The sequence below is a fragment of the Chelonoidis abingdonii genome, chromosome 1 (genome assembly GCF_003597395.2).
Source record: "Chelonoidis abingdonii isolate Lonesome George chromosome 1, CheloAbing_2.0, whole genome shotgun sequence".
Taxonomy (NCBI): Eukaryota; Metazoa; Chordata; order Testudines; family Testudinidae; genus Chelonoidis; species Chelonoidis abingdonii.
Genome location: NC_133769.1, coordinates 221,916,372 through 221,942,750, shown reverse-complemented (window position 1 = coordinate 221,942,750; position 26,379 = coordinate 221,916,372). Strand labels below are relative to the sequence as shown.

The 26,379-nt window shown below is 37.9% G+C and overlaps 1 protein-coding gene across 1 annotated transcript in view; it reads left to right on the top strand.

The window, feature by feature from the left end:
* Window positions 1-26,379, top strand: part of IL1RAPL1 (interleukin 1 receptor accessory protein like 1) — a 1,180,373-nt gene that overhangs the window by 614,298 nt on the left and 539,696 nt on the right. The window lies entirely within an intron of this gene.

Below are 26,379 nucleotides of genomic sequence, written 5' to 3'. Positions count from 1 at the left end.
AGAGGAAAAGCACAGTTATTTTCACATAACACTGTGGGAATTATAGGTAAATGCTTGTTTTTATCAGGAGCCACTGTATGTGATAAATATTAAAACTCCTAGAAAACTATTATGTTTGTATCCTAGTAGCCTCTATTAATGCACCTTTTAAAACAGATTTTGTTTATGATGGTTAAGAACTTCATATAATTTACTTGGGTTGAAATGCTACTCTTGAAACACCCATAAACTCAGCTGGATATCAACAGGAGTTGTGTGTGTGTGTGGATAGAGGGCAGATAAATATGGCCTTTTTGTCCAAATCCTGAAATCTTTTATTGTCAGGTATAAATTAGCATTTAAAATCAGTGGGACTAATTATGATAATATGTTCTACACCCAATAATAAGAGTTTGTAAATTTGGATCCCAAAAGTTAATATATACAGTACTTCAGTGACCTTATTAGAGAATGTAATGTGAGGCAAAACAATCAAAAAACAAAACAGTGAATTACTCAGTGAATGCCTCCTCTCCTAAATTCTCACGTTATGAACTAATGGTCTTAACAACATAAGTTTACAAAAAATATCTGAGATTTTGAGATGAAGCAGTGCAGAAAAATTCAGTGGGGCTCTAGCAGCTCTTCCAAAGCTATCACTGTTGAAATAGCTAGAAAAAACATGACAGCTCTGTTACTGCCATCTCCACTGAAACTACTAGAACATTCTGTGCTGCTGTCCTGTAGATGGTGCCAGGAGGCAGCATGAGCTGTAGAATCTGGAGAGGAATATGTAGGCTTGTACGTAATTTTTGCCAAGAAAAACACTGGAAAATCTGTGTGTGTGTGTGTGTGTTTTAAGATTCTTTGTTCTTGTTCAAAGGGTCTCTAAAACAATTACACAATGATGCCAAGCTTACTTTAAGACCCAGTGCTGAGCAGCTCAGTTAAGGCAAAGGGGATGCATGGTGATACACTCATGATCATAGTGCGACTACTTGCACTGTTTTGAGTACTGTATGGAGCAGGAAAAAAACTGTGCTTCAAGTGAAACTTTTTAAAAAGTTTAAAGCAAATAACCCAACTCTTTGAGTTCTAAAGCTCAAAAATGATGGTGTTGGAGAAATCACATTTCTGACTATAGCAAATGAGTTCATATTTAAGGAGAACTCATAACTCAGGAAGAGACCTTGGCTTTGACTTCAAATTCCTTGCACACTTACTCCTCTATGAGAACTAAAATGTAGGTTGGAATGCAGCTTGTCCTCTCTGTCCATCAGATATATTGCTTTGGCAATACTTGAATCACATCAGTGGTGTTAGTAGGCTCCTACTCCCAAATGTGTGTCACAAATATTCTTAAGAGTTTCCCTCTTGCCACATCCATTCTTTCTCTGACATTTGTGGTCCTCTACTTGCCATATGTCTTGGGGGACAAAGGCTCAATGATCCATTAGTGAATAAAGTCCTGTCACAGAGTAGAAGAGGAGTTAAATTGCTGGGGAGAAAGGGAGTGAATCTCTGGAAAGAATTTTCTCATAACCTCTGGAAGGAGGTTGCCTCTTGTTATTAAAAGCAACAGAGGTAGAGAACAGAAACTGACGGTTGACAAGTCCTTGGGCCATCAGAAATGCACATAGGGGCTATCAGAGCAGGAAGAACAGATAAACAGGCAAGTAAGGAAGATGAGCTTTAGAAAAACTATATACAGCTTTCCTCCAATCCCAGACATAGGAAGAAGGGGTGGAGTGCCCCAGAGTTTGCTATTTGCTTTGCCCTTTGCAACTGCTCTCCTCTCCTCTGCTGGTATCCTATCCCAGTCCTGTACCCCTGATCCTTATGTAAACTGTGAGGAAAAGAAATTTCTCGACTTGCAGAAGGAATAGAGCAACTGGGACACTGAATTGTGAATATATAGATGTGGTGATAAGTGAAGTACTGTATATAAATGTTTTGATACATGGTTTGGGCAGCATCCCAAAAGGATGTGCTAGCAGAAGCGAATAATCTGAACCCAAGTGGAATGCCTCTTCCCACTTTGTCGAGGACAGTTCTTTGCCAGTCTGACTCCCTTCACTTCACTTCAGGAGCTAAAGATTGGTGCTTGTGTGTGTGTGTGCATGCACGTGCACGCACACATCTACATCCTCTCACTTCCCTCTCCAATCCTTGCAACATCAATTCTCTCCAACTTCCCATTCTAGCCCTCACCTTTGCCCTTCAGTAAATGCTGCCAGCCATAAGAAACATGCACAGCATCGTCAACATTTTGCAATACCTTTTGCTATAGATACCTTTCACCAAGTTAATGCTTCCTGGAGGGAAGATGGAGAGGTCACCAGATTGGGCTGGAAGTGGAGGAGAAGGCTCACTGTCCCTGATCTTCCTTGATCACCATCACATTAGTAACATTGAGAAGACTGCTAGACTTATACAGTAATGATGCATATCACCCATTATTTTGTAGCAGCCTTACATATCTAAAAAAAGTAAACAGATTTTATCTTATACAAAAGTACTTTCATGTGCTGTGACCTTATTCTGCGCTGAGACCCTGAGGCAGTTGAAAGCTGTAGAAAATAAAGGCTTACAGTGGATATTCCATCACACTGTTATCTATTCCATTTGCCAGATTGCACTATTGTTGAAAGAATATATTTCTGAAGAATTCTCAGATTTTTTATTAAAAAACCTTACCTTTTCAGTTCTAGGATCAAGTCTGTTTCTCTAGATCATGAACTTTTTGTTCATTATTACTGCATGGTGACTCATTAATGTACAGCTGCTAAGAAAAAATAGCCTTTTGTGTAGACAGACAAGAACTTTATACATTGTCATTATGCTGTGTAGATATTTGTAAGAGTTTGTGCTTGAATTACAACATATTATTTCTGTGATAGCAATCAATACTCAGTATTCTCTTTTCAAACTCTGCATCCCTCTTCTTGCAACGACTTGTTACTAAGATACCTGTTTACATTATTTTCCTTGTTGTCTGGCGATACCAGTATGGCTTAATTATGCCACAACTTTATTATTAGATGTCTGGAAGTACCCTACAGATTAAAGAGTACTGTGCAGGTAACTCCATAATCATTTTAATAGATACTTGGGGACTTCCGTCATCCCTCCCACAACTTTCTATCTTGGTCCCCAGCCAGTCCAAATGAGGATTAAGGTGGGCTATAGAGGAGGGGGTGTTTGGCTCCCTGCTGGGCTAGTCAGAAGTGCCCTGAACATCTTTCTATTCTGCTCCATTAACAAACACCTTCTTTAAATGCTTTACCAAACCATCCATTTGATCTCTGTATCCCCTTCGTTCAGAGTACCTGCACTGGACATCCACCGCAAGGAGGCACCAGCAATTAGTTTGGCTGCCTCCCCCACATACCCAACAGGGTTCCCAGTCATATCTCACTGCCCCCTTTAATATCAGCCAAAAATGTATCTGTGCTCAAGTCTGACAGGTGAACTTCATTCCCACTGAATAATTCTGTTGCCTCATATGCTATGTCAGGATGCAAAATTACCAACCTCCCTTATGATCCCCATGAATTTGGCCATGTCCCTATTCATATACCTCCTAGTTTTATCAAACTGGGAGTGGGAGGGGGCTTCAGAGCTCTCTGCCACACCCTGCATTGAAGGATGTTTCACCACACAGTTTTTATTCCTGGAAAAAATTCCAGGATCTGCCTCAAGCCCCTCTTAACTCTGAGCATTAAGGCTACCCCTTTACAAATTCCTAAATCATTTTCTCCAAGGTATACCACTATTATATATGATGCCTACTGATGAGCCCCCACAGTGTATAGAGGTGGCATCAACTGGTCCTGTAATATGCCCCTTGTTCTGTGCCAGATCAGGATTGCATCATCACTGAGCCCCAGCTGTGAATCCTCAGGCTGTGAATCCCACAGATCCACACCACCATCTGCATGGCCCATCTTCGCACATCTGGAATAAGAATACAATAAAATAAAATAATGCTGACTCTCCACTGGGGTCTCGCATGCATTCTATATGCTTTCAAATGCCAACACCCAATTGCTTCAGTTGCCCCAGCTCCCATACCTGGCTGTGTCACTGCTATTATCTTCCCAAACCTGAATTCATGGGAACCAAATTTGTGGGCTGGAAACCTCAGCCTCATCAGTCCCTGTCTCAACACCATAACAAACACATATATTTTGAGGGGACTCCCATTAGTGCATAAAGAGGGGCCCATCCCTTCCCAGTCTTATTGCCATGTATGCCCTCAAAGCCTCCCCTGGGCAGAGGCCAGGCTTGCCACTCTCCCATAGGATCATGGATATGCCAAAGCCTCCTTGATCCATCTTTGACTTTCACAAGTTTAATATAACTGCTTACTGCTGCCAATGTATATTCTACAGTTCCAAACCCTTGCAGTAGAGTCATTACAGGACCCAGGTACTAGCTTGCTGATCCTGAAAACTCAAAAAAATTATACCAAAAATACTGCCCTGGTCGTAATCATAGAACCATAAAGTTAGAAAGGACCACAAAGGTCATCTAGTCTAACCCCCTGCCAAGATGCAGGACTTGTGTCTAAACCATCCAAGACAGATGACTTTCCTTTTGAAAATCTCCAGTGAAGGAGCTTCCACAACCTCCCTAGGCAGTCTGTTCCATTGTCCTACTGTTCTTACAGCTGGGAAGTTTTTCCTCAGATTTAATCTATATCTGCTAAGTTGAAGTTTGACCCCATGTTTTGTGTCTTGTCCTGCCCTCTATGGCAAGAGAGAACATATTTTCTCCATCTTTTTTTTATGGCAACTTTTCAAGTATTTGAAGACCACTATCATGTCTCCCCTTAGTCTCATTATCCTCTTTTCCAAACTTAACTTGCCTCTCATAGCTGGAACCCCCAGCCCGGAGGCTGACAGCCAGAGCCGGAAAGGAAATGTGAAAAAATAGCAGCCATGAAACTGACAATAATGTCAGTTTCACAGCTGGTAGGCTCCCTGCTGTGAAACTGTGCCCTGCACTGCGCTCACAACTCCAGCTGTCAACACTGTAGTGGATGGTGGGGCTTCAGCTGCCAGCCCCACATGCAGCTAACAGCCAACTGGTGATGTAAGTAATGTAACACAGACATTGTATTGCCCTAACAATATCGACCTAAGCGCTATGCCTCTCACTAAGGTGGAGTTATTAAGTTGATGTCGTGGGTGACTTATATTGTAATGTAGACACTGACAGAGTTATGTTGACTTAAGCTGCCTTATGTCAACCTAACTTTTTAGTGTGGGCCAGGCCTTGCTATCCTCGTATGCAAATATCTTATAATTTTTATAGCAGTTCATACATCCTGAGCATTTGAGCTTTGGAGCCTAAACCACATGTACTACCAGAGTACCTCTGTTTTATTGTATGGCCCTAGTTATGTTAAAGCAAGCTTGCTTATCTAATTTGTTTTTTTGTTGCTATGCTCAAAGATAGTATTTTCTTGAACAATTGTGAACATTGAGAAAAAACAATTTTTGTGGCTTGTTTAAACAAACACCTCTTGTATGTATTACCAACCATCTGATATATTACCAACCACCTGACCAGGATGGTGATAGTGACTGTGAAATGCTCAGGGAGATTAGAGAGGCTATTAAAATAAAAAATAGAAACTCAATAATAATGGGAGATTTCAATTATCCCCATATTGACTGGGTATCTTTCACCTCAGGATGGGATACAGAGATAAAGTTTCTTGACACCTTAAATGACTGCTTCGTGGAGCAGCAGGTCTTGGAACCCACCAGGGAAGAGGCAATTCTTGATTAGTCCTAAGTGGAGCACACGATCTGCTCTAAGAGGTGAATATGGCTGGACTGCTTGGTAATAGTGATCATAGTATAATTACATTTAATATCTCTGTGGCAGGAAAAACATCACAGCGCCCCAAGTCTGTAGCATTTAATTTCAGAAATGGAACTACACAAAAATGAGGAGGTTAGTTAAACAGAATTTAAAGGGTACAATGCCAAAAGTGAAATCTCTGCAAGCTGTGTGGAAACTTTTTAAAGACACCATAATAGAGGCTCAACTTAAATGTATACATCAAATTAAAAAACATAGTAAGATAACCAAAAAAGAGCCACCACTGGCTAAACAACAAAGTAAAAGAAGCAGTGAGAGGTAAAAAGGCATCCTTTCAAAAGTGGAAGTTAAATCCTAATGAGGAAAATAGAAAGGAGCATAAACATTGGCAAATGAAGTGTAAAAATACAATTAGGAAGGCCAAAAAAGAATTTGAGGAAGTTAGCAAAAGACTCAAAAAGTAATAGCAATTTTTTTTAAGTACATCAGAAGCGGGAAGCCTGCTAAACAATCAGTGGGGCCACTGGATGATCGAGGTGCTAAAGGAGCACTCAAGGACGATAAGGCCATTGCAGAGAAACTAAATGAATTATTTTCGTTGGTTTTAACGGCTGAGGATGTGAGGGAGATTCCCAAACCTGATCCATTCTTTTTAGGTGACAGATCTGAGAAACACTCCCAGATTGAGGTATCATGAGAGGAGATTTTGGAACAAACTGATAAATTAAACAGCAAGAAGTCACCAGGACCAGATGGTATTCACCCAAGATTTCTGAAGGAACTCAAATGTGAAATTGCAGAACTACCAGATGACTGGAGGATAGCTAATGTGACACCAATTTTTAAAAAGGGCTCCAGAGATGATCCCAGCAATTACAGGCCTGTAAGCCTGACTTCAGGCTGACTGGGCAAACTGGTTGAAACTATAATAAAGAACAATATTGTCAGACATATAGATGAACATAATTTGTTGAGGAAGAGTCAACATGGTTTTAGTAAAGGGAAATCATGCCTCACCAAACTACTATAATTTTTTGAAGTGGTCAACAAGCACGTGGACCAAGGAGATCCAGTGGATATAGTGTACTTAGATTTTCAGAAAGCCTTTGACAAAGTGCCTCACCGAAGGCTCTTATGCAAAGTAAGCTGCCCCGGGATCAGAGGGAAGTTGCTTTCATGTATTGGTAACTGATTAAAAGATAGGAAACAAAGGATAGGTATAAATGGTCAGTTTTCAGAATGGAGAGAGGTAAATAGTGGTGTCCCCCAGGGGTCTGTTCTGAGACCAGTCCTATTCAACATATTTCATAAATGAGCTGGAAAAAGGGGTAAACAGTGAAGTGGCAAAATTTGCAGATGGTACAAAATTAGTAAAGATAGTTAAGACCCAGGCAGACTGTGAAGAGCTACAAAAGGATCTCTCAAAACTGGGTAACTGGGCAACAAAATGCCCCATGAAATTCAATGTTGATAAATGCAAAGTAATGCACACTGGAAAGCATAATCCTAACTATACATATAAAGAGATGTCTACATTAGCTGTTACCACACAAGAAAGATCTTGAAGTTATTGTGGATAGTTCTCTGAAAACATCAACGCAATGAACAGCAGCAGTCAAAAAAGCAAACAGAATGCTGGAAGTAATTAAGAAAGGGATAGATAATAGGACAGAAAATATCATGTTGCCTCTATATAAATCCATGGCACACTCTTGCATACTGTTTGCAGATGTGGTCATCCCATCTCAAAAAAGATATATTGGAATTAGAAGAAGTTCAGAAAAGGGCAACAAAAATTATTAGGGCTCTGGAATGGCTTACATATGAGGAGAGATTAGTAAGACTGGAACTTTTCATCTTGGAAAAGAGACATCTAAGGGGAGATATGATTGAAGTCTATAAAATTATGACATGTAGAGAATGTAGATAAGGAAGTATTGTTTACTGCTTCTCATAACACAAGAATAGGGGTCACCAAATGAAATTAATTGGCAGCAGGTTTAAAACAAATAAATGGAAGTATTTCTTCATACATGTACAGTCAACCTGTGGAACTCCTTGCCAGAGGATGCTGTGAAAGTCAAGTACATAACAGGGTTCAAAAATAACTAGATCATAGAATATTAGAATTAGAAGAGACCTCAGGAGGTAATGTAGTCCAATCCCCTGCTCAAAGCAAGACCAACATCAATACCAATAATAAATCATAAATTCATGGATTTTAGGTCCATCCAGGGCTATTAGCCAGGATGGGCAGGAATGGTGTCCCTAACCCCTGTTTGACAGAAGCTGGGAATGAGCGACAGGGATGGATCACTTGCCAATTACCAGTTCTGTTCATTCCCTCTGGGGCACCTGGCACTGGCCACTGTTGGAAGACAGGATACTGGGCTAGATGGGTCTTTGGTCTGACCCAGCAGGGCTGTTCTTATGTAACATACATGTCAGACATTGCAATTCTTGTTCAGGTATACAAGACAGACTTGGTTATGATAAGGCTAAGCAAAATAGCTCCATGAAGCAATTGCTAGCAACAGCCTTTTTAAGGTTGACCCAGTGCATCATAAAGCCACTTAAGCAGTTTACAAATGTGTCAGTAAGAATATTTGTGACTTGTCTTCACCTGAGTTAATGCATACCCAACAATCTACTAGGTATAAAATGTGCTCCCTATAGATTGTATAATAATTTGAGTTGCTTTGAAGGTCCAGATTCAATTTTGAATTTCAGGTTCAGATTGGGAATAACAACTGCCCAGATAAATATGTTTCTTGTTCGGTGGGCAAATAGATTCAAACAAATTAACAATCTTGTCCCACAATCTAGAATCTTCAACCATTTCCAGGAGCAAATTTAAACCTAACATTTTGGGGGTTCTGAAATATTCAGATAAAGGGAGGTTCTACTTCTGAATGAAAACAGGAAGTGAGAAGTGATCTTATTCTCGTGAAATTTTCAGCCTACTTTTGCCAGATCCAGAGGCCTAAACAGTTAGAACAGACATCCAGATTTGTGTACTTATTGTAACCTGAACTTGAAGCTTTTTGATAACCACAGAGTGCAATTTTTATTTTGGGGCAGATCCACAATAGGAAGAACTTAAAGATTCAAGACTGTAGATGGGTGGTAAAAAGGTAGATTATTAATTATTCATATATTATAAAGCCAGAAAGGACCACTGTGATCATCTAGTCTGACCTTAGAGGCCACAGAATTTCCCTGAATTAATTCCTGTTTGAACTACAACATATCTTCTAGAAAACTGGCCCATCTTGGTTTAAATATTGTCAGTGATGGAGAATCCACCACAATCCTTGGTAAATTGTTTCAGATGGTTAACTACCTTTACTGTTAACATTGTGCTCCTTATTTTCAGTCTGAATTTGTCTAGCATTCAAATTCCAGCCATTGAGCAATGCACATCATTGTGTTGTGGAAATACACATCCTAGTTGCATTAATCCTGCAATGACATATCAGTAAGGGCAGTGGCCTCAGGGTGAGGGTCTTTCTATGCTCTATGATATAGTCACTGATATTCTGCTGATGTGTTAACATGCAGGTACTTCTGACTTTTCACAACATTTAAAGTAATTTTCATTGCTATCTAGCTACACTTTTAACCTCTGCAACACATAACTCAGTTGAAACTTTTTTGCTTTTATAAAGCCTAGAACATAGGAATTCTACAATATAGTTGCATAAAAGAAATAATATAGCTTCTCTGCTGCTTAGTTTAATTGTTGAAATTGATTCTACTTATGCTCCACGCAAGGGTATTTTAAATAAATAAATATATTGACTTTGTCAACATTATTTTGCTTTTAAAAACTACTCCAAATAGTAGAAATGAAAATGGTATAAATGAATGTGTATTAGCCTCTTATTTCGTTCTTTCCCTAGTCATGATATGAACAACAAATTGAGACTACCATCAATTTATGAAAAGGTAATCCTATTTCTTTCACTTCCAGCAAAGTTTCATTGGGTATGTCTACACTGAGATAAAAATGCACAGCTCCATGTCTCAGAGGCTGGGTCAGCTGACTTGGGTTCACCAGGCTCTGGCTGCAGGGTTCAAAATAGCAGTGTAGACTTTAGGTTCAGGCTGCAGCCTGAACTCTGACCCCTGCTCAACTCTCACCCCTGATGGGGTCTCCAAGCTTAAAGGTCTATATGTAATTCTATAGCCTTGCAGCCCAAGCCCCGCGAGCCTGAGTTAGCTGAACCAGGCCAGCTGGGGTTATGCTGTGGGTCTTTTATTGTAGTGTAGACATACCTATCATTAGTTTATATAACATCAGATTTATCCAGTAGCTGGATATGAATCTTCATATTCATTTTAAAGATTATCAGCATTGCTCTTCTCTGGCTTATAATTAACTTTTGGAAGAGGCTGTCATGAATGATATAACCAATGAATGCTATTTAAACTTAACTAACTTAAGTAATTACAGTCCTAGTATACACTTGCAATTACTGCAAAGAGCTCCATTATGCTTGTGAAGTATCTTTATATACTGTTAGAAATTTAAGGATATACATGTGAATGTTATAGACATGTACAATTCATTTATCTAAAAAAAACCCTGTAATTTTAAGCCAAAATAACACAACCATTATATACTAAAAAAACAAAGCAAATCAAAACCCACCACCACACCACTTTCAGGGAAGCATTCTTTTAAATTATCATTTAGAGTGTGGTTCAGATCCTGTAATGTCTTAGTCTACTCCCCCGTAAAGACTTCTTGGATAGCAATCCCTCTGTGCACTGGTTCCTATCACATTGTACATACATACATGTAAGTGTTGTAATTTCCATTGTCAGAAATGTTGAATAAAATATGGGGAAAGCAAAGACACCTCTGCTTTTGGGATGGGAGGAAAGTTGAGTCTAAAAGAAATGGGATTCATTTTTTCATAAACTGCTCACAGACACTATTTCTAAATCATCAGAGGTAATGTAAAAACTTTTATAAGTGAGATTTACCATGCCACAATACCTGGCATTCTTTTAATGTTAGTACTGATTTCTAAATATCTCCACTTGACTCTGAGACGGATTTTTCCCCAGATAACTAGATACATACAGAATGATAAATATTTATTTCACCTAAATGATTTTCAACATTTATTACGTATACATATGTCTTTATTTTCTGATCTTGTTTATGTTAATTCTGTTTAAAGTAGTTTACACAGATGTCAGTTACTATATAATTTTTATTTGTTTCTCTTTTGTAGCAGTTAGTATTAACTGAGATTTATTAATATTTGTCTCTTCAGAAGGTAATCTTTTAATTCCCTGTGCAGTTCTATACAATATAATGTTTATAACTGAAAATCTTCCTACATTTTAAAGTTGATGCCAGGAAGCCTACCTTATTAACAGGCTCTTCCTGATATGCTACTTTTGAATGTAATATTGTCAGGCATTTCTCTAAAAATCCACCCTTTCTACCAAAATAATAGAAGCTAAATTTTAAAAAATAAGAGCCTGAGATGTACATGCAAATTGGGCACTTACTCAGAGAGCAAGTTTAGGTGCTTACATTATTTAAGTTTAATGTTGTTATGGTATATTGCAGTCAAATCCCGAGGCCTCAGTTAGGGTCAGGGTCTTGTAGTGATGGCTACTATACAAACAAATTAAAAGACTTCCTCAAAGATCTTGCAGTTTGGCACACTGTAAACGAAGATACAAAAAGAGCAGTTAGGCTGATGGTGTGGGATGGAAAGAAAGAAGTGAGGAAAAATAGAAGGAAATAAGGACTGAGATACAAGCAAGATTTGAGTTGTGCAGATGTTTGAGAATGGAAATTTTGTGTGGAAAAGGAAAATCACAGAGATTTGATAAGGGAGTGATACCTTCTTTGTAGTGGGAGAAGATAATTTTAGCAGTAATGTCTTAATAAACTGAAGAAGAGGAAGCTGAGAAGCAGGTAGAAGTGAAAGATCACCAAAGAATAAATGAAATATAGGGATGGGGTAGAGAAGAAAGTAATATTTTCAGTAGTGATTATTATGCAGGATTTGGGAATGGATGTAATATTGGAGGAGAAAAGAGATGAGTGTAAAGGGACAGTGAAGTGACCAGGCAAAAGCCACTGGTAGAGCCAGTTTTAGTGGAGTTGAAGAGACAGATTCCCATAGTCATGGACCAAGAAAGAAATTCTTGCAAGAGTTCTTTATGTGATACCAGTTTTCTTTTACTGTTAATTACTTTATTATAGAGATCATAATTTCTTAAGGGAATCAGTGGAATAAAATAGAGATTATCCTGCAAATTGTGTCAATGTCTTGCTAGTACATTAGGATTTTAATATTCTTTTTAGTTGTGCAGGCTTTACCTCCTTTGTATTCATTGTCACATTTCTGCTTTGCTCCAATAATTAAAAAAATAATTTCCCATCGACATGGCAGAAGTTATTCTATACAAAATTCAGCTCAGTTTCCTAATATAGTCTGTTTGTGATGGCTGATCTTGTAGAATTGGAATCTTCAGAAAAAATGTGTATCCTCTGTAAGTTACAGTAGCTGCCTTTATTTCTAGTAAGAAATGGAGGTGACCACTTATTAAAGGAAAGAAGTATTGGACTATTTCAGACTTAACTATTAGGAATAGATAGGAAACTACAATTCTGTTTAATTAAAAATTATTACAGTTCCAGAATTAGTTTTTTGTTTCAACACAGAATAAAAATGACTTTGCAGGATTTTTCACTAATAAACAGGAAAGAGACAGATGGATAGATGACTTCCCTCTCTTGCCTTCCTCTAACCTGCCACAGCCAGTAGCCCTCTGATTAAGGCAATTGTCTGGGAGATGCAGGTTCAGGACCATATAGGGAGTCCTGATTTTTCACTTGCTAAGACCAGGCTCTCTCCCATTTTGACCAAAAATTCCAAGTTGGCCCTGAGAAACCTTCCTAATGTAGTTTTCATCTAAGCCAATGTTTCCGCAAAACCTTTTTAATTTTTTTTTATTTTTATTTTTATTTTATTTTATTTCATTTTTCAAAATGGCTCATTTCAGCCAGAGAAACATTTAAGTGACATTTTTTCAACCAGCTCCATCTACTGTAAACTGAAATTAATCCATCTTGGAAGCAGGGATCATATGTTATATCAAATAATGGAAAACAAAGATGTCCTATCATATGTCCTCACATCAGATGGAAAACAAAATTAATTACTGGTAAGTTAAATCCAGAAAGTATTGATGTCTTTTAGTAGACTTTTTAAAATAAGGACAACCAAATTTGCTCTTTAATGAGCAGTCTGAGACCTACCTCTTGAACAGATACTTTCAGAATGTGCAAATTCAAGTGGTGGATACACAACTTATGCAAGAATTGATATGAGACTGACACAGTAAAGGTTAGTTATGAGATTTCAAACATGCTGCTTACATATTTACAGATGAGAAAATAACAATGTGACTGCAGTAGCATTTAAAATTAAAGTTGAAAATTTTCCTGCAGTTTGTCATTTTTAATAAAAAGATGAATTGGCAGCACAAGGTAATAATTCACTTTTACCTTTTTATTTTCTGCCATTTCATTTAGGTGAAGATTTTAAAAGATATTACATGCATGTACATATATTTCTGTTATTAAACTAGTAAGCTATACTAACTATTTTGATGTGTAATATATTTTCAATTTTGATCATTTTGTAAACTTGGAGAATATTTGGAATAGCAATATCATGCTTACTCCTTTCTATTTCTAAATCCACTTTTATGGTGAATCTTGAAAGTTTCCTGTAGCTAAAAGCTGGACTGGGCACTGCACTGGGATTCAGGATACCTGGGTTCAATTCCCAACTCAGCCAGTGTCCTGCTAGGTGACCTTGGGCAAATCATGTCCCTCCTTGTGCCTCGGTTCTCCCATCTGTAAAATGAGAATATGGTAGACCTCCTTTGTAATGTGCGCTGAGATCTACAGATCACAAGTGCTATATAAAAGCTAGGTATTATTGTTATTATTTAAAAAAAAACAGGAATTGTACATCGGCTGTGATTGGGAAATACTGAATAGTTATGATGAGACAAGCAAATGCTTGCAAGTTACCTGTCAGGACATTTATGTGGTGGAGGGATAAATATTGTCACCTGAACATTTGGGAGACAATGCAATGAAAATGAAAATTATGACAAGTTTTTGAGAGCTAGCAGAAAGGAAAACGGGAAAAAAAAGGAGAGAGAGAAAAGAAGTAAGATGATTATCACAGGTTTAAAATAATTATTTTGATTTTGTATTACCTTCAGAGATAATTTTACTCATAATTTTATCATACTCTTACAAATTGTTTATGTTCACTTTTTATGTCTTGTTTCAGATTAGGCCTTGATCCTGAAAAGATATAATTTTACACAAATGAACAGACCAAAGTTAAGCACATACAGTAAACATACCTTCAAGATTTCAGACCTGCCAATGTGTGACATAAACTATCCAACTGTGTGCCAATCAACCAAAATGTAGAACACCTGCATTTTGTTGTATGTTGTGGCATAATTGACAGATTATATTTTTAAGGATAAAATATGTTTGAAAAGTTGTTTCAGAACTAAATAGCATGAACGATTTAAATCAGTGTTATATATTCTTATCAACCCCAAATGTTCAAAGATCATAAGTCAAATCCACCAAAATCCATGAGATTTGCTTAATATTTATGTTTTTAAAGTAATACGTTTTTACTTCTTTTGTATTTATCTTATGGTTTTTAGTATTTAAGGTTCACATTTTCAAAGTTTCTTCACGAATATGAGTTAGAAACTTCCCTTTTTTAAAAAGAGAAGGAAAAACTGAAATTCTCATGAATTATCTGATTCCAGGAAATAGAGCTTTAAGAAAAACACCAAGCATCAAGTGACTCTCAATGAAATCATGAGAGAGAGCAGTATACTTTTATAGATGAGATTAAAATTGAAGAAACATTCTCTGCCCAGGTTGATTGGGGATATGGAGTGGGGAAACTGAAGAGAATGTCCCTTCCTTGGCTTCTCTTGAGGCACGATGGTGAAGGGACCTGGAGGGGGAAGAGAAGTATTTCTCAAGGTTGCCTCCAGGAAAATTAATTCAGACCATCCACTAGTTTTCCCTGCAATCAGCTCAGCCCCTGCAAACCAAGACCAACCTCAATGTGATTAAATGAGCCACCAAACTCTACTCCAGTACCATTACTCACCAAACCCTAGTACAATTAATTCAGGCTACCCACATAAAATAGCATCGATGTAGGCCAGTCCTATCTTTCTGCAGGGCTTCCTTGATGCTGCCCTAAGGAGGGTCCTTGCTGCTGCTCCGAGCCCTGCTTCTCTCCCCGCTTCCCCTGAGAGAGAGAGCCCAGCTGCAGACAGTGATTTCCAAAAGGGGAAGGGGGAAATGAGAGGGAATAGACTGTTTCCTACCATCACTGTTCACAAGGCAGGGGAGCTGGGGAAGGGAGCTCCCCCAGCCTGTGAAGACCTCAGTAGCTTAAGGCCCTTGCTCCACTTTCTCCCACCTTTGCCTCCTCCTTCCTGCTCTAGCCAAAAAAACAATTCTCATATTCTGAGTCTGCTACTGAGAGAGGACGGGAACTGTGCCCTGAAGTTCTACAGATGTCAGGCTTTATGAGACCAAACAGGCAAAGCTAATTCCAATGGGAAGGATATTACAAATGTCAAAGATTGGTTTGGGGAAAGGCAAACAAGAGAAAATTAAGCACATATAAATCAAAGGCGCAGAGATAATTTACAAATAAGGAAAAAGGAGCAAATAAAAGAAATCAAGAACACATTGTTTAAGGGCCATTTAGACAGAGGTTAGATGAAATCCTGATCATCAGAAATTATTTAAAAAAAAACAAACAAACCCCCAAACACTGAGAAACAGAAAGTGACAAAAAAGATAACAAACAATAGCTCAGGAAAAGAGCCAGACCCTAAGATGGTGAGAAAAAATAGATAATTGGAAGTTGGAAACTTCACTCGTGTTGCCAATTCTGTTCATTTTTTGTGAGTCTTGAGATATTTTGTGTTTTTCTTAAATCCCCATTTCCTAGAGTCCAGTGCCTATATCAGAAATATAGTAGAATCTCAGAATTTGTTTTTTAAAATAGAAGGGAATGTTTAGCCCTAGTGGTTACAGAGAAAAGCTGGAGTGTGTGACCTAACTGAATGATAAAAGCTAAAAAAAAAATTAAAAATAAAAAGAGGAGGCAAGGAAAAAAAAGGAACCCCTATCATAAGCCTAACTCCCAAATCTGGACCTTAGCGTCCAGAAATCTGGGTGCCTAGCATGAACCCTTCTAAGCTTAATTACCAGCTTAGCTTTGATCTCGCTGCCACCATCCAAAAATTCCAGGGTTTTGGCCCCCTCTGGTCTCCCCAAAACCTTCCTGGGCGGACCCAGACTCAGAGCCTGGTGTTACCCAAGGACCCCTTCCTTCTCCTCTCTTCTCCCCCGTTTCCTCTTGGGGTTAACTGGGAGTATGATGCAATTATTTACATCACCTCCAAAATGTCTTTCCTCATCCACAAAAGACAACACCAAATACAAGGACAGAAAGATCTATCTTCCCCCTCCCCCATTCCTGGTGGCAGTATCCACCTGTGTAGATCTACACAAGAGAAATTCCCTCCCTGTTCCTATAGGCCTACAGGTAGAACAACGCATAAAAGATTTAAAAGAAAAGAAGAATAAGATATAATCTCGCTCAAGTGACATACAGGGCTTGCTTAGAAAATCTATAACAGTTCTGTTTCCAAAGATCCATTTGACTTCAGAGCTTATATGTAATTAACCAAAAACATAAAGCCTATATTGTTTTTCTACCTGTACTTACAATTTGGAAACAGAAGATTAGAAGATAGAAAGAACCTTCTCATAGCTGAGAGACAGACAAAAGACTCAGACCCCAAAATTTCCCTCCCTGACTTTGAAAAATCCAGTTTCCTGATTTGTCCTCTGGTCAGGTGTTTGGTTCCCTTTGTTAACCCTTTACAGGTAAAAGAACCATTAACCCTTAGCTATCTATTTATGACAGCCCCCAATTAATATTTTTTAAAATATCTTTAATTTTGAGGCCTGACATAATTTTTAAATGCTTAAGATTTGACAAGACTGTTCAACTCGTTGGCAATTTGTACTGTTTAAAGAATACTACAATACTCTGCCAAAATGAGATGTGCTAACAAAGGTGAGGATTAAATGCATTGTCCTGTAGAATATCAATTCAGGCAATCAGAATAACATCACTGGAAAGAATATTTTTAATATATATATTTTTTCCTTCAAACTTCAAATCTGATTCTAATTCTGACCATAAATAATGTTTAAGTGGTTTGTATTGATGAGGCTTCTAAGTTTCAATTCTTTTTACTGTTACAAGGTTTCTTAAAATTAGACAATTCTGATTCCTCTTGTAATGTAACTATTAGTTTATCCCATTTCTTCCCATAATTACAGATCAGAAAACATATTGAGCTGGAAGACTATTAGCAAAAACAGAGTTCTGAATATAGATCCATAAGGCAATGTCCTCTAATGCTACTAATGGAAAGGCTATGTATGATTGCTCTAGTGATAATAATAATGATAATGTTTAGCACTTAAATAATACTTTTTCATCTTCAAAGTGATTACATTAGACATTTCAACACCCTTGTGAGATAGGCAATTAAAGTGAAGTACAAAAAGGTTAAATGACTTCCCTAGGCCACCAAAACAGTCAATGTGCTGTCCTGCAATCCAGTTGACAGACACTGCTACATTTGATACACTTGCTGGGAGTTAATTGGAGGAGTAATTTATGCCTGGCTAAATCAAAGGTCTTTGGCTAATAATAACCCACACTGTACCTGAGCACTTCCAAGCACAGAAGAAGATATGAATTTTGATTCAAAGTTCTCACAATCCAGTCAGTGAATAGGAGGAACAAAAGCAACAGATACTCAGTTATAAACATATACTTGTTAATGAGTACAAACATTATTCTCTATGTATATACTGGTGGGTGATGGAAGGAAGGAAGGAACATGGAAATTATACCTAAGTTACTCCTCATGACTGACTACTTCAATTGGCGAGTTTCTTATCAGCATTGTGACAGAGATAAATCTTCAGGAGGGACTTGAATGTAGAGAGAGTTAGAGGACTGGCAGATGAGCCTAGAAAGAGTCTTTCATTTATAAGGGGTAACGCAGCTGAAGAAACTGTATTGGTGTAATAAGGTGACAAATGGGAAAACAGGGTAGCATCGCTGGCAGAGTAAAAGAGATGCAGAGGACTAGAAATTTCATGAGGCGCGATAAGTAGGGAGAGGCAGTCATGCAGGACTCTCAAGTCAGTAACAGGAAGGTTAAGTCTGATGTGGTTGAAGAGAAGCAGTAAAATATGTTTTTATTACAGTGTTCTAAAGCTATTGATTTAGGGAGATCATTGCTGACTGTAGTTACAGCCAGTGATAGAATAACAAAAAATCACTAATAATTCTTTGATGAAAAATGTCAAGATTTGCAATGAACATATTTCACAATGAATTATTTGGCCAGCTCTGCTTTAATTGTAGAATGACTAATTTTGAAGCATGTCTACATTGGAATAAATATATCTGGTCAGGATGATTGTCTGAAATCTGTGAGTGTAAATAAATTTTCAGTAATGTCTCCTAGTAATTTACAAGATTTGACACACTGAAAAGCACAACTGCTCAGACATCACCACTACAAAGAAAGGAAAGCCAAAGCTATTTCCATATTGATGTTTACCCAGTACTGCAAGTTGATAAGTTATTATTATAGTTTGGGGTAACAGTGTGAAACTGAGGTTGGATCTATCCAAGGAGTACTTGGAGGTGTACTTGCCTTCAGAGCCTAAATAGAAGATGACCTGAGGGCAAGGTTGTCTGTACAAACCTAATTTGGCCCACTTGTGTTCATGCATTATCATTCAATCTTTAATTATGTGATCCACTACTATTTATTCCTCATTCATTGTGAAGGATTGACCATGCTCTGGGAATGAATTTGGGTTGTATAGTAACACAGGCTGTTACTTGGAGGAACCCCTGCTTTATTTGTTGCAGAAGTGGGAAGGTGTGTGCTGAATGAGGCAGAGGATTGCAGAAAGGGAAAAGGCACAGTTTCATTGTTAAGATAGTTGAATGTTGCCCTGGGGATTTGGACTCTAGCTCTGTGTCTGCAACCAAGTTCCTATAGATGCTGGGCAAGTCACATATTCCAAACTTTTCACAAGTGGTCACTAATTGTGTGTTCCTCATTTTCCAAGTACCCAATTTGAAACTGTTGGGACTGATAATCAGAAGTTCTTTTAATGTTTTTAGTATGTAATGTGCAGAAACATGAAAGTAGGTTAGAGAAAGTGTTCTCCCATGTAGTAATAAATTCCACATCATGTTAAATTTCAAACACAAAAAATTTTTTCTCACAATTTGCTGTTAGTTACACCTTGCATACTACATTAACACAAGCTAGTTGAGAGGTCTGACAAAAAATATAAGGAGACTTTGGGCAATTATTTTGGTATGATCTCTGTTAAACATGGATTGCATTTGTTTCTGGCAACTAACCCCCCCCCCCAAGAACTATTTATTCCTTTTGCTTGGGAGTATGCTATGGAACTGTTGAGTGTGTGTGTGTGACATTTAAAGCAGAAACGTTCTTGTACTGAATATTTCTCTGGACACTATATTAAGAATGTTTGGGGACATACAGAATATGGTTTTTTTGATTGCTCTAATAAATGAAAAGAATAAACAATAGAAGGCTATAAAACTACTTTTCCCAAACAATTGTTTCTACCTCTCATGCATAAGGGAAATATATTAAAGGATAAGGTACAAAGGTCCAATATAAGATGTTCTTCAGAGATGGCATAATATAATGTGTGATGGCTCAGCAGGAGTCTCTTGAGGTTTCATGAGCTAAGCCAAGCTTTATTGTTTTAGCTGCACAACTGTTAATTAGATAATGTCTTTACTGCAGCATAACTCTAGTGTTCCCCTCAACCCTACTTGCATCTGCACTCAGTCTAGCTTGTGGTAAGTGGTGCTTTGATCTTGGGTGATGCTTGACTGTCACTGATGCTCAAGTTAGTAATTCAGCAGGGACTCGGCTACAGTTCACTTGAGTGCTAGGAGTTTCACAATGTCTTCCCTAAATTGCTGCTCAGTTATATTTGTTGTGTCTATCCTCCACATCTCATAACCAGAAGTTATCTCCATGCCATATAAATACCCACTGGAATGTTTGGATCCCCCCTTGTATGACATTCTAGCTCTGATTCTGCACTTTAGTTCAGTCAACGGTGACTGAGTAGAAACTTCTTCCTCAGCATGAGGTGAGTTAGCCTGTGGCTGAGACCAAGCATTTTATTCTGTTCTGGTGTGATTCCCAATAGTACATAAGATTTTGGATCCAAGACCCCAAAACAGCAGTGTTATAACAGTACATAATCCAAATCTGTCTGAGGAAGGGATCCACTGTACTGACACCAGTCTTGGGACAAAATCAAATATCTAGAGATACTGTACCACCAGGCAAAGGATCACAACTTCTAGTCTAGTAAAAGCCTGAGGAGCTACTGCACGAGCAGTTTGTCTAGGTGATCTCCAATACTTCAAGAATGGAGCCTGTTTACACCCTGAAGAAGTTTGTGGATGACTGACCACAGAGAACCTGAGGATGACCAAGAACAAGCTGTCAACGGGGGACCACAGCCACACTGCTTAACCCCAAGATTCTGAGAAGGAGGTAAAGGAACAGACTGGAGGATTGGGACAGGGAGGAAATTGAGAAAGGCTCTCCTCAGTCAGACAAGGACTTGATTCAACATTTTAGTTATATTTGGCAGGAGATGACATAAAGGGCCCATTGTGTATGTAAGACCAATCTGTTGTCTGATGGAAGATGGATTTAAGAAATGCCACTTGTAGCTTCCTTTCACAATACAGGTATTATCACCCCCACCTCTGTTAATGCTGCTTGCATGTTCCCTTCAGGGCATGACAACTTTCTCCCCTTTTTGCCTCTCCCTCTGATATCCACATAACAATCTGCAGTTATTGTCACACCTTCCAATCCCTGTGGTGCCTGCAAAATCACCATCCTTCTCATCCGGCATCCAGTAATGGTGTGTCTATGTTCCCTGCTGGGCAGAAACCAGCATTCCCCTCTGTATCTCTCCCACACCTCTTCTCACATCTGCATGCGGATCCAAGATGGATTCCAAATGGAGAAAAACACTTTAACAGAGATTTAACACTGCTGCATGTGTGCATTATTAACACAAGCTTACAAACGCCTGCCAACACAGGATCGGAGGTATGTTCAAGCAGTTGTGGGTTGCATTTATAGTAGTATGCTTTCTCTCACTCTTGCACTAGCATTTAAGCATTTAAAGAAGTAACCCAGACTTATCAAGATAACATGTCCCAGGAAGTAAGTCCACTGTAAGGTCTTTTTGATGTAAAGTCAAGAAAAATTCAAAAGTCTCTTGGCAATACAGGAGTGGAGTGGCATTGGATGGATGCTCCTGCATCTAATTCAACAGGCTGCTTTTGGTGGCAAAACTTTTACTTCAGCCTTGTGGAACAATGTAGCAGAACTTTTCATAAAAATGAATTTCCAGTCTTTCAAATTTCTAGGCAGCCTCAACTTCCCACACCCGCCACTGTAGCACTAATTGTGCTGGTGACTCTGTAATAAAATTAAATCTCTCTCCCTCTCTTGTGGAGACAAAGCAATCACAGGGCTGGTCTTCCCTGCAGAGTTAACTTGAACATTGCCCCTAAATCAAGTTCCAATCACACATACCTTGAATGTGGTGTTGCTTTTAGTTCAAGGTGACTGTCCCGTTACAGGATATAGGCTACAGTTTAAGTTAACACAACTCTGCATCTGCTAACACAATCACCCTGTGCTGAGTGAGGGTTATTTCAAGGTGTGGCTGCTCTCACTTGAGCTAGACTAAATTAAGAGTTAACTCGAGTATAGATAACTTGTATTAACTCTGCAGTGAAGACATAGCTGTAATCCCTTTGTGTATATATCTGGTGAACCATTTTGACTCAAACATTAAAAAACGAAAATCGTCTTCAGAAAGAGACAAGGCCCAAAACATTTCAGCTTGGAAGATGAACATTTCTGAATACCTTGGATACTATAATAAGAGCAGCGTACAAAAGCCCATCAGAAAACTAAAAGTTTTGTATTTAGTGCAGGATGTGGATAGTGTGCAATAACTAAGGCCTGGGGCCACACCCTGAATGTTGAAGATAAAAAAGAAGATTCAACAGCTACCCATTTAATGAGCACTGCAGGCCTGGAGGGGGGAGGGTGCTCATGTAATTATATATGGTATCATAATTACTTTTAGCATTTTTATTTTTATATAATTGCAACAGATAATATCAATATTTATTTTAGCATTTTTCCTATATTTATCAATTTAATTTTTCATTTGCAAAAAATTATGAAGAGGTCTGTCCATAGGAGGAGCGAGACAATCATGATTTAATGACAGTAGACTTTGGGATTCAAAAAGCTAAAGATGTATTACTGTTAAAACACAAATTGTCAATATCACATGTCAAAATATACAAAGTAAATATCCTTAAATTAAACTCTAATAAATTCTCAAGCAGCATTTTTCTTTTTTTCCCTTTCTGTAAGTTTCAATTATTGCTGATAGAAGTAATTTTTGTCAGTTTGTATGTATTTGATGGGGATAGCTCAGTGGTTTGAGCATTGGCTTGTTAAACCCAGACTTTGTGAGTTCAATCCTTGAGGAGGCCATCTAGGGCAAAAATCAGTACTTGGTCCTGCTAGTGAAGGCAGGGGGCTGGAATTGATGACCTGTCAAGGTCCCTTCTGGTTCTCAGAGATTGGTATCTCTCCTATTATTATTTATGGTGAAACTGACATTTACCAACATATACCAATGAAAATGTTGTCCTTCCAAGCCTAGTCATAATGCATCTGCACAAGAGCATCAAACTAAGGTTGAACAGGCAACTTTAATTCTGGCATTTCCTGACTTTGAAATGCTTGATTTTCCAACTTTAACGTTCTCATTTTGTATGTAATATAAAATACAAATATAAAATTGTGCGTGTAGTATTTGTGTGTTAAGGTGGAAAGAGGGTGTTTGCTTTTGTTTTATATAACATATACACTGGCTTTGACTTCTTCTCTCATTTCACACTCGTTTTACATTTTGCCCCAGAGTGAGTAGTACTGCAGGTTACAGGAGAATTGTAAAGACTATTAACAAACTGCTTAAGTCTCATAATTTGTAATGGTGAAGTATTTGATTCTTCTCCTTTTTAAGACTTCTCTGTGAACTGTGGTAATTAACGGGTCACACAAAGAGATCTCCAGCATTCTGAGTTGTTCCATCATTCTCCTAGGCCACCATGTGGGAATCAATAGAATAATAATCCTTAGGTAAATACAATCTGGGCATTCTGTAAAGGATGTGAGGATGTGCTTGATTTTCAAATTGCAGGATGTCCACTGCAACATGCTATAGTAGCCTTTCTCAGAACAGTAGGTTTTTGGTTTTTTTTCCTTCAGGTTTGGAGGGAGACAGTTCCTTATTCTTCTGACAGCTGTGTTGCCATTGCTTCATTCCTCAGTAGGAACGAGTAAAGAATTACCTGCAATAAGAGTGATATCTACAATAATGTTACAGTGTAAATCAGCAGTAAACACTCCAGTTCATTTGTGAATATTTAAATTGCAAATCAGCAAAAAAAAAAATTTCTGTTTGACTTTCAAATCTTGAAGCCAAAATGCAGTGTAGATTGCTTTACGAGCTTAGAGAATGCCCTCTAAAATTTAAGTCTGTTACCAATTCATTTTTCAGAAAACTGTTATATCAAATCAGCTGTCTGGCAAGAAACAATGCCCCTTTCTCTTGAAACATTGCTCCATTTTCTATGAGGACTAATTTCCTTAAATGGAGAGAGATACATGTTCAGGACAGGCTCTTTAATTTCCAGCACTGGTTCTAAACCCACGGGAGTCTCAGCAATAACCTCATAGCCAGGTGTAGTCGTTTACAGGGCATGCGTAAAAAGAGAGGCCTTTGTTAAACATCCAGATTGCTCACCAAAAGGAAAATGATTTTTTTAATTAGGGCAATAAAATAACTTAATTTATTTAGGGAGTTGTTGTAAATTTTTACCTATTCCTTACTAGAAAAAGCCTCAGACTTTTAATCATGTCTCATGGGTGTTTGCTGGGTGTGAAAAATTGGCAAAGGAAAAATAAAATCACATCTGCTTGGACAGAAAATCTAGGAAATTCTTCTCTCCTTTTTAAATACTATCTTATATCTAAAATAATAAGTTTATATTCAGTCTGCAAATTACATTTCTATAGAAGTGTTGGCTTGACAGACTTTGAAAATGTAACCTCTACAGTATTCAGGGATAGTTTTGTGCTGCTTACTAAATTTGGTAGTAAAGGACAGTATGTTTCCACAGAATAATGTCAAAATACACATTTTTATCCTTTACAATGTAGTTTTCAGTTCTAGTGGGTCAGGTCCCTTCTGGCTACCTTTTAAAAAGTCAGTTACTCTGTAGTACTTTCTTCTATCAAAAAGATCTCATAGAACTTGGCAAACATAAAAGCTAGAGCAAGGATCCTGGAACATGCTTTCTGAGTGGCACAACAGGAATCCTGGTCCTGGAAAAATCTAGTACCACATGCTTCCTAGCTGACCTGTGGCTGTGGCAGACATGAATGTCCATGAATAATGGGAAAAAAATTATTGATAGTTTGCAATGAATGAGGTAGGGTTCTGCAGGAAGCCCATAGCATAATGTGTTTGCAAAAGAGAACAGAGCTAACATTGCATATGTCACTTTAACTGTAACTAAATCCAGTGAAAGCTACTTTTCACTTGTCTTCACTTCTTGGGAAGTCGACATTTATTTTTTTGGACCTCCAATTTAATTTTTCCTTTAGAACATTAGTTTTAATGGTAGGGAAAAGATACTTGCAGTTCATGCAGTTATAGTTGTTGCCAATCAAAAATCAACCTTTATTAAACTAGGGTAATTACTTTTTACCACAGGAAATACTGCTGTAAAATTTAATTGCAACAGTATGGTAATGACTGCGGATTCTTTCTTTTAATGACAACATCTGTAAGAGTAATTCTATCCTAGTAATTCAAATATAATAATAATTTGAATGTATGGTATGCTCCAATGTGTGACTGACTTCCTATTTTGGTGAGTTTTTATTGGCTTCCATGAAGAAGTTAAATATCTGCATGTTAGACCAGTTTTGCAGCTATATATATTACAGTAAATAGAAGTTGAATCTGGATATTTACATGCTACCAGTTATTTTACTTGCTTTGCATCTTGGAGGTTATTTTCTTTTTAAATGGAATAGACTCAGTGTTACTAGGACAACAACTTCTATTATTTGTCGTATATATATATATTTTAAAAAAAAAACTACAGCAATGACTGGATTTGTTCACAGCACAGAGGGAGAAAATCTGCTTCCTAAAAATGCAGTGTAGCGTATGAGCATTCATACTTAATTTTTTTCATGTTTTACATGTGTTTAGAATGATGTTTATATTGCTACGAAGCTAATGAGCAAAGAAATCAAATTCAGAATATCCAATCTATCTTGCACTTTACTACCAGTGCATACTAGTGACTAAAGGTTGGACAGAGGTTTTTTGTTATATTTTGTTTTGTTTCATTTGCACTTTTAATTTTTTTGGAGAATTATTAAAGTTTAACCAAATTAGCAAGAGATCTTTTCAATGTAGAGGAAACTTAGGAACTTTGATATGCAATCATTAACAGAATACACCAAAAAAGTATTTCCATATTGAAAATATTATGACCCTATTAAAATAGTGCAAATGAGGTAATATATTTATTGTCATCCACATATTTAGTTACCTGATGGAAAGGAAAATAAAGAAAACAGACTAGGCATACAGATTGAAATGCTCTTAAAAATTCTAAAGATCACGAAATAAGTTACAGGGATTTATTATACAGTAGTTACATATCCATTCATTAGAGATTGTATAGGTTCAGGAAGATATATGTAGTACCAAAGTTTAGCATTAATATCTGCAATAGTAGAGGAAGCAGAACCAAATTTGGTAGCAAAGAAAGGATATACTGTTAATGGTTTGTTTAACATACATGTTTGCTTCTTTGCCTTCATATGAATTAGTTCCTTATGCAAGTACAGAGGCCAGGTTATCTGTGTGCACTTGTGTGGGCATGGGAAGACAAATATCTTCACTCATTCCTGCATGGCTTTTGCAGGTGCTAGTCATAATCAGAGTCACGGTGCTTGAAAAAGCTCCATACGTGCACCCTTGCAGGCACACATTACCCCAAGGGAGGAGGCAGTATACACCTCTACCCTGATATAACGCAACCCGATATAACACAGGTTTGCATATAGCGCATTAACCCCGGGGCTCCAGCAGCGGGGCTCGGGCAGCACTTTAAAGGACCCAAGGCTCCGGCTGCTGTGGGGAGCCACAGGCCCTAT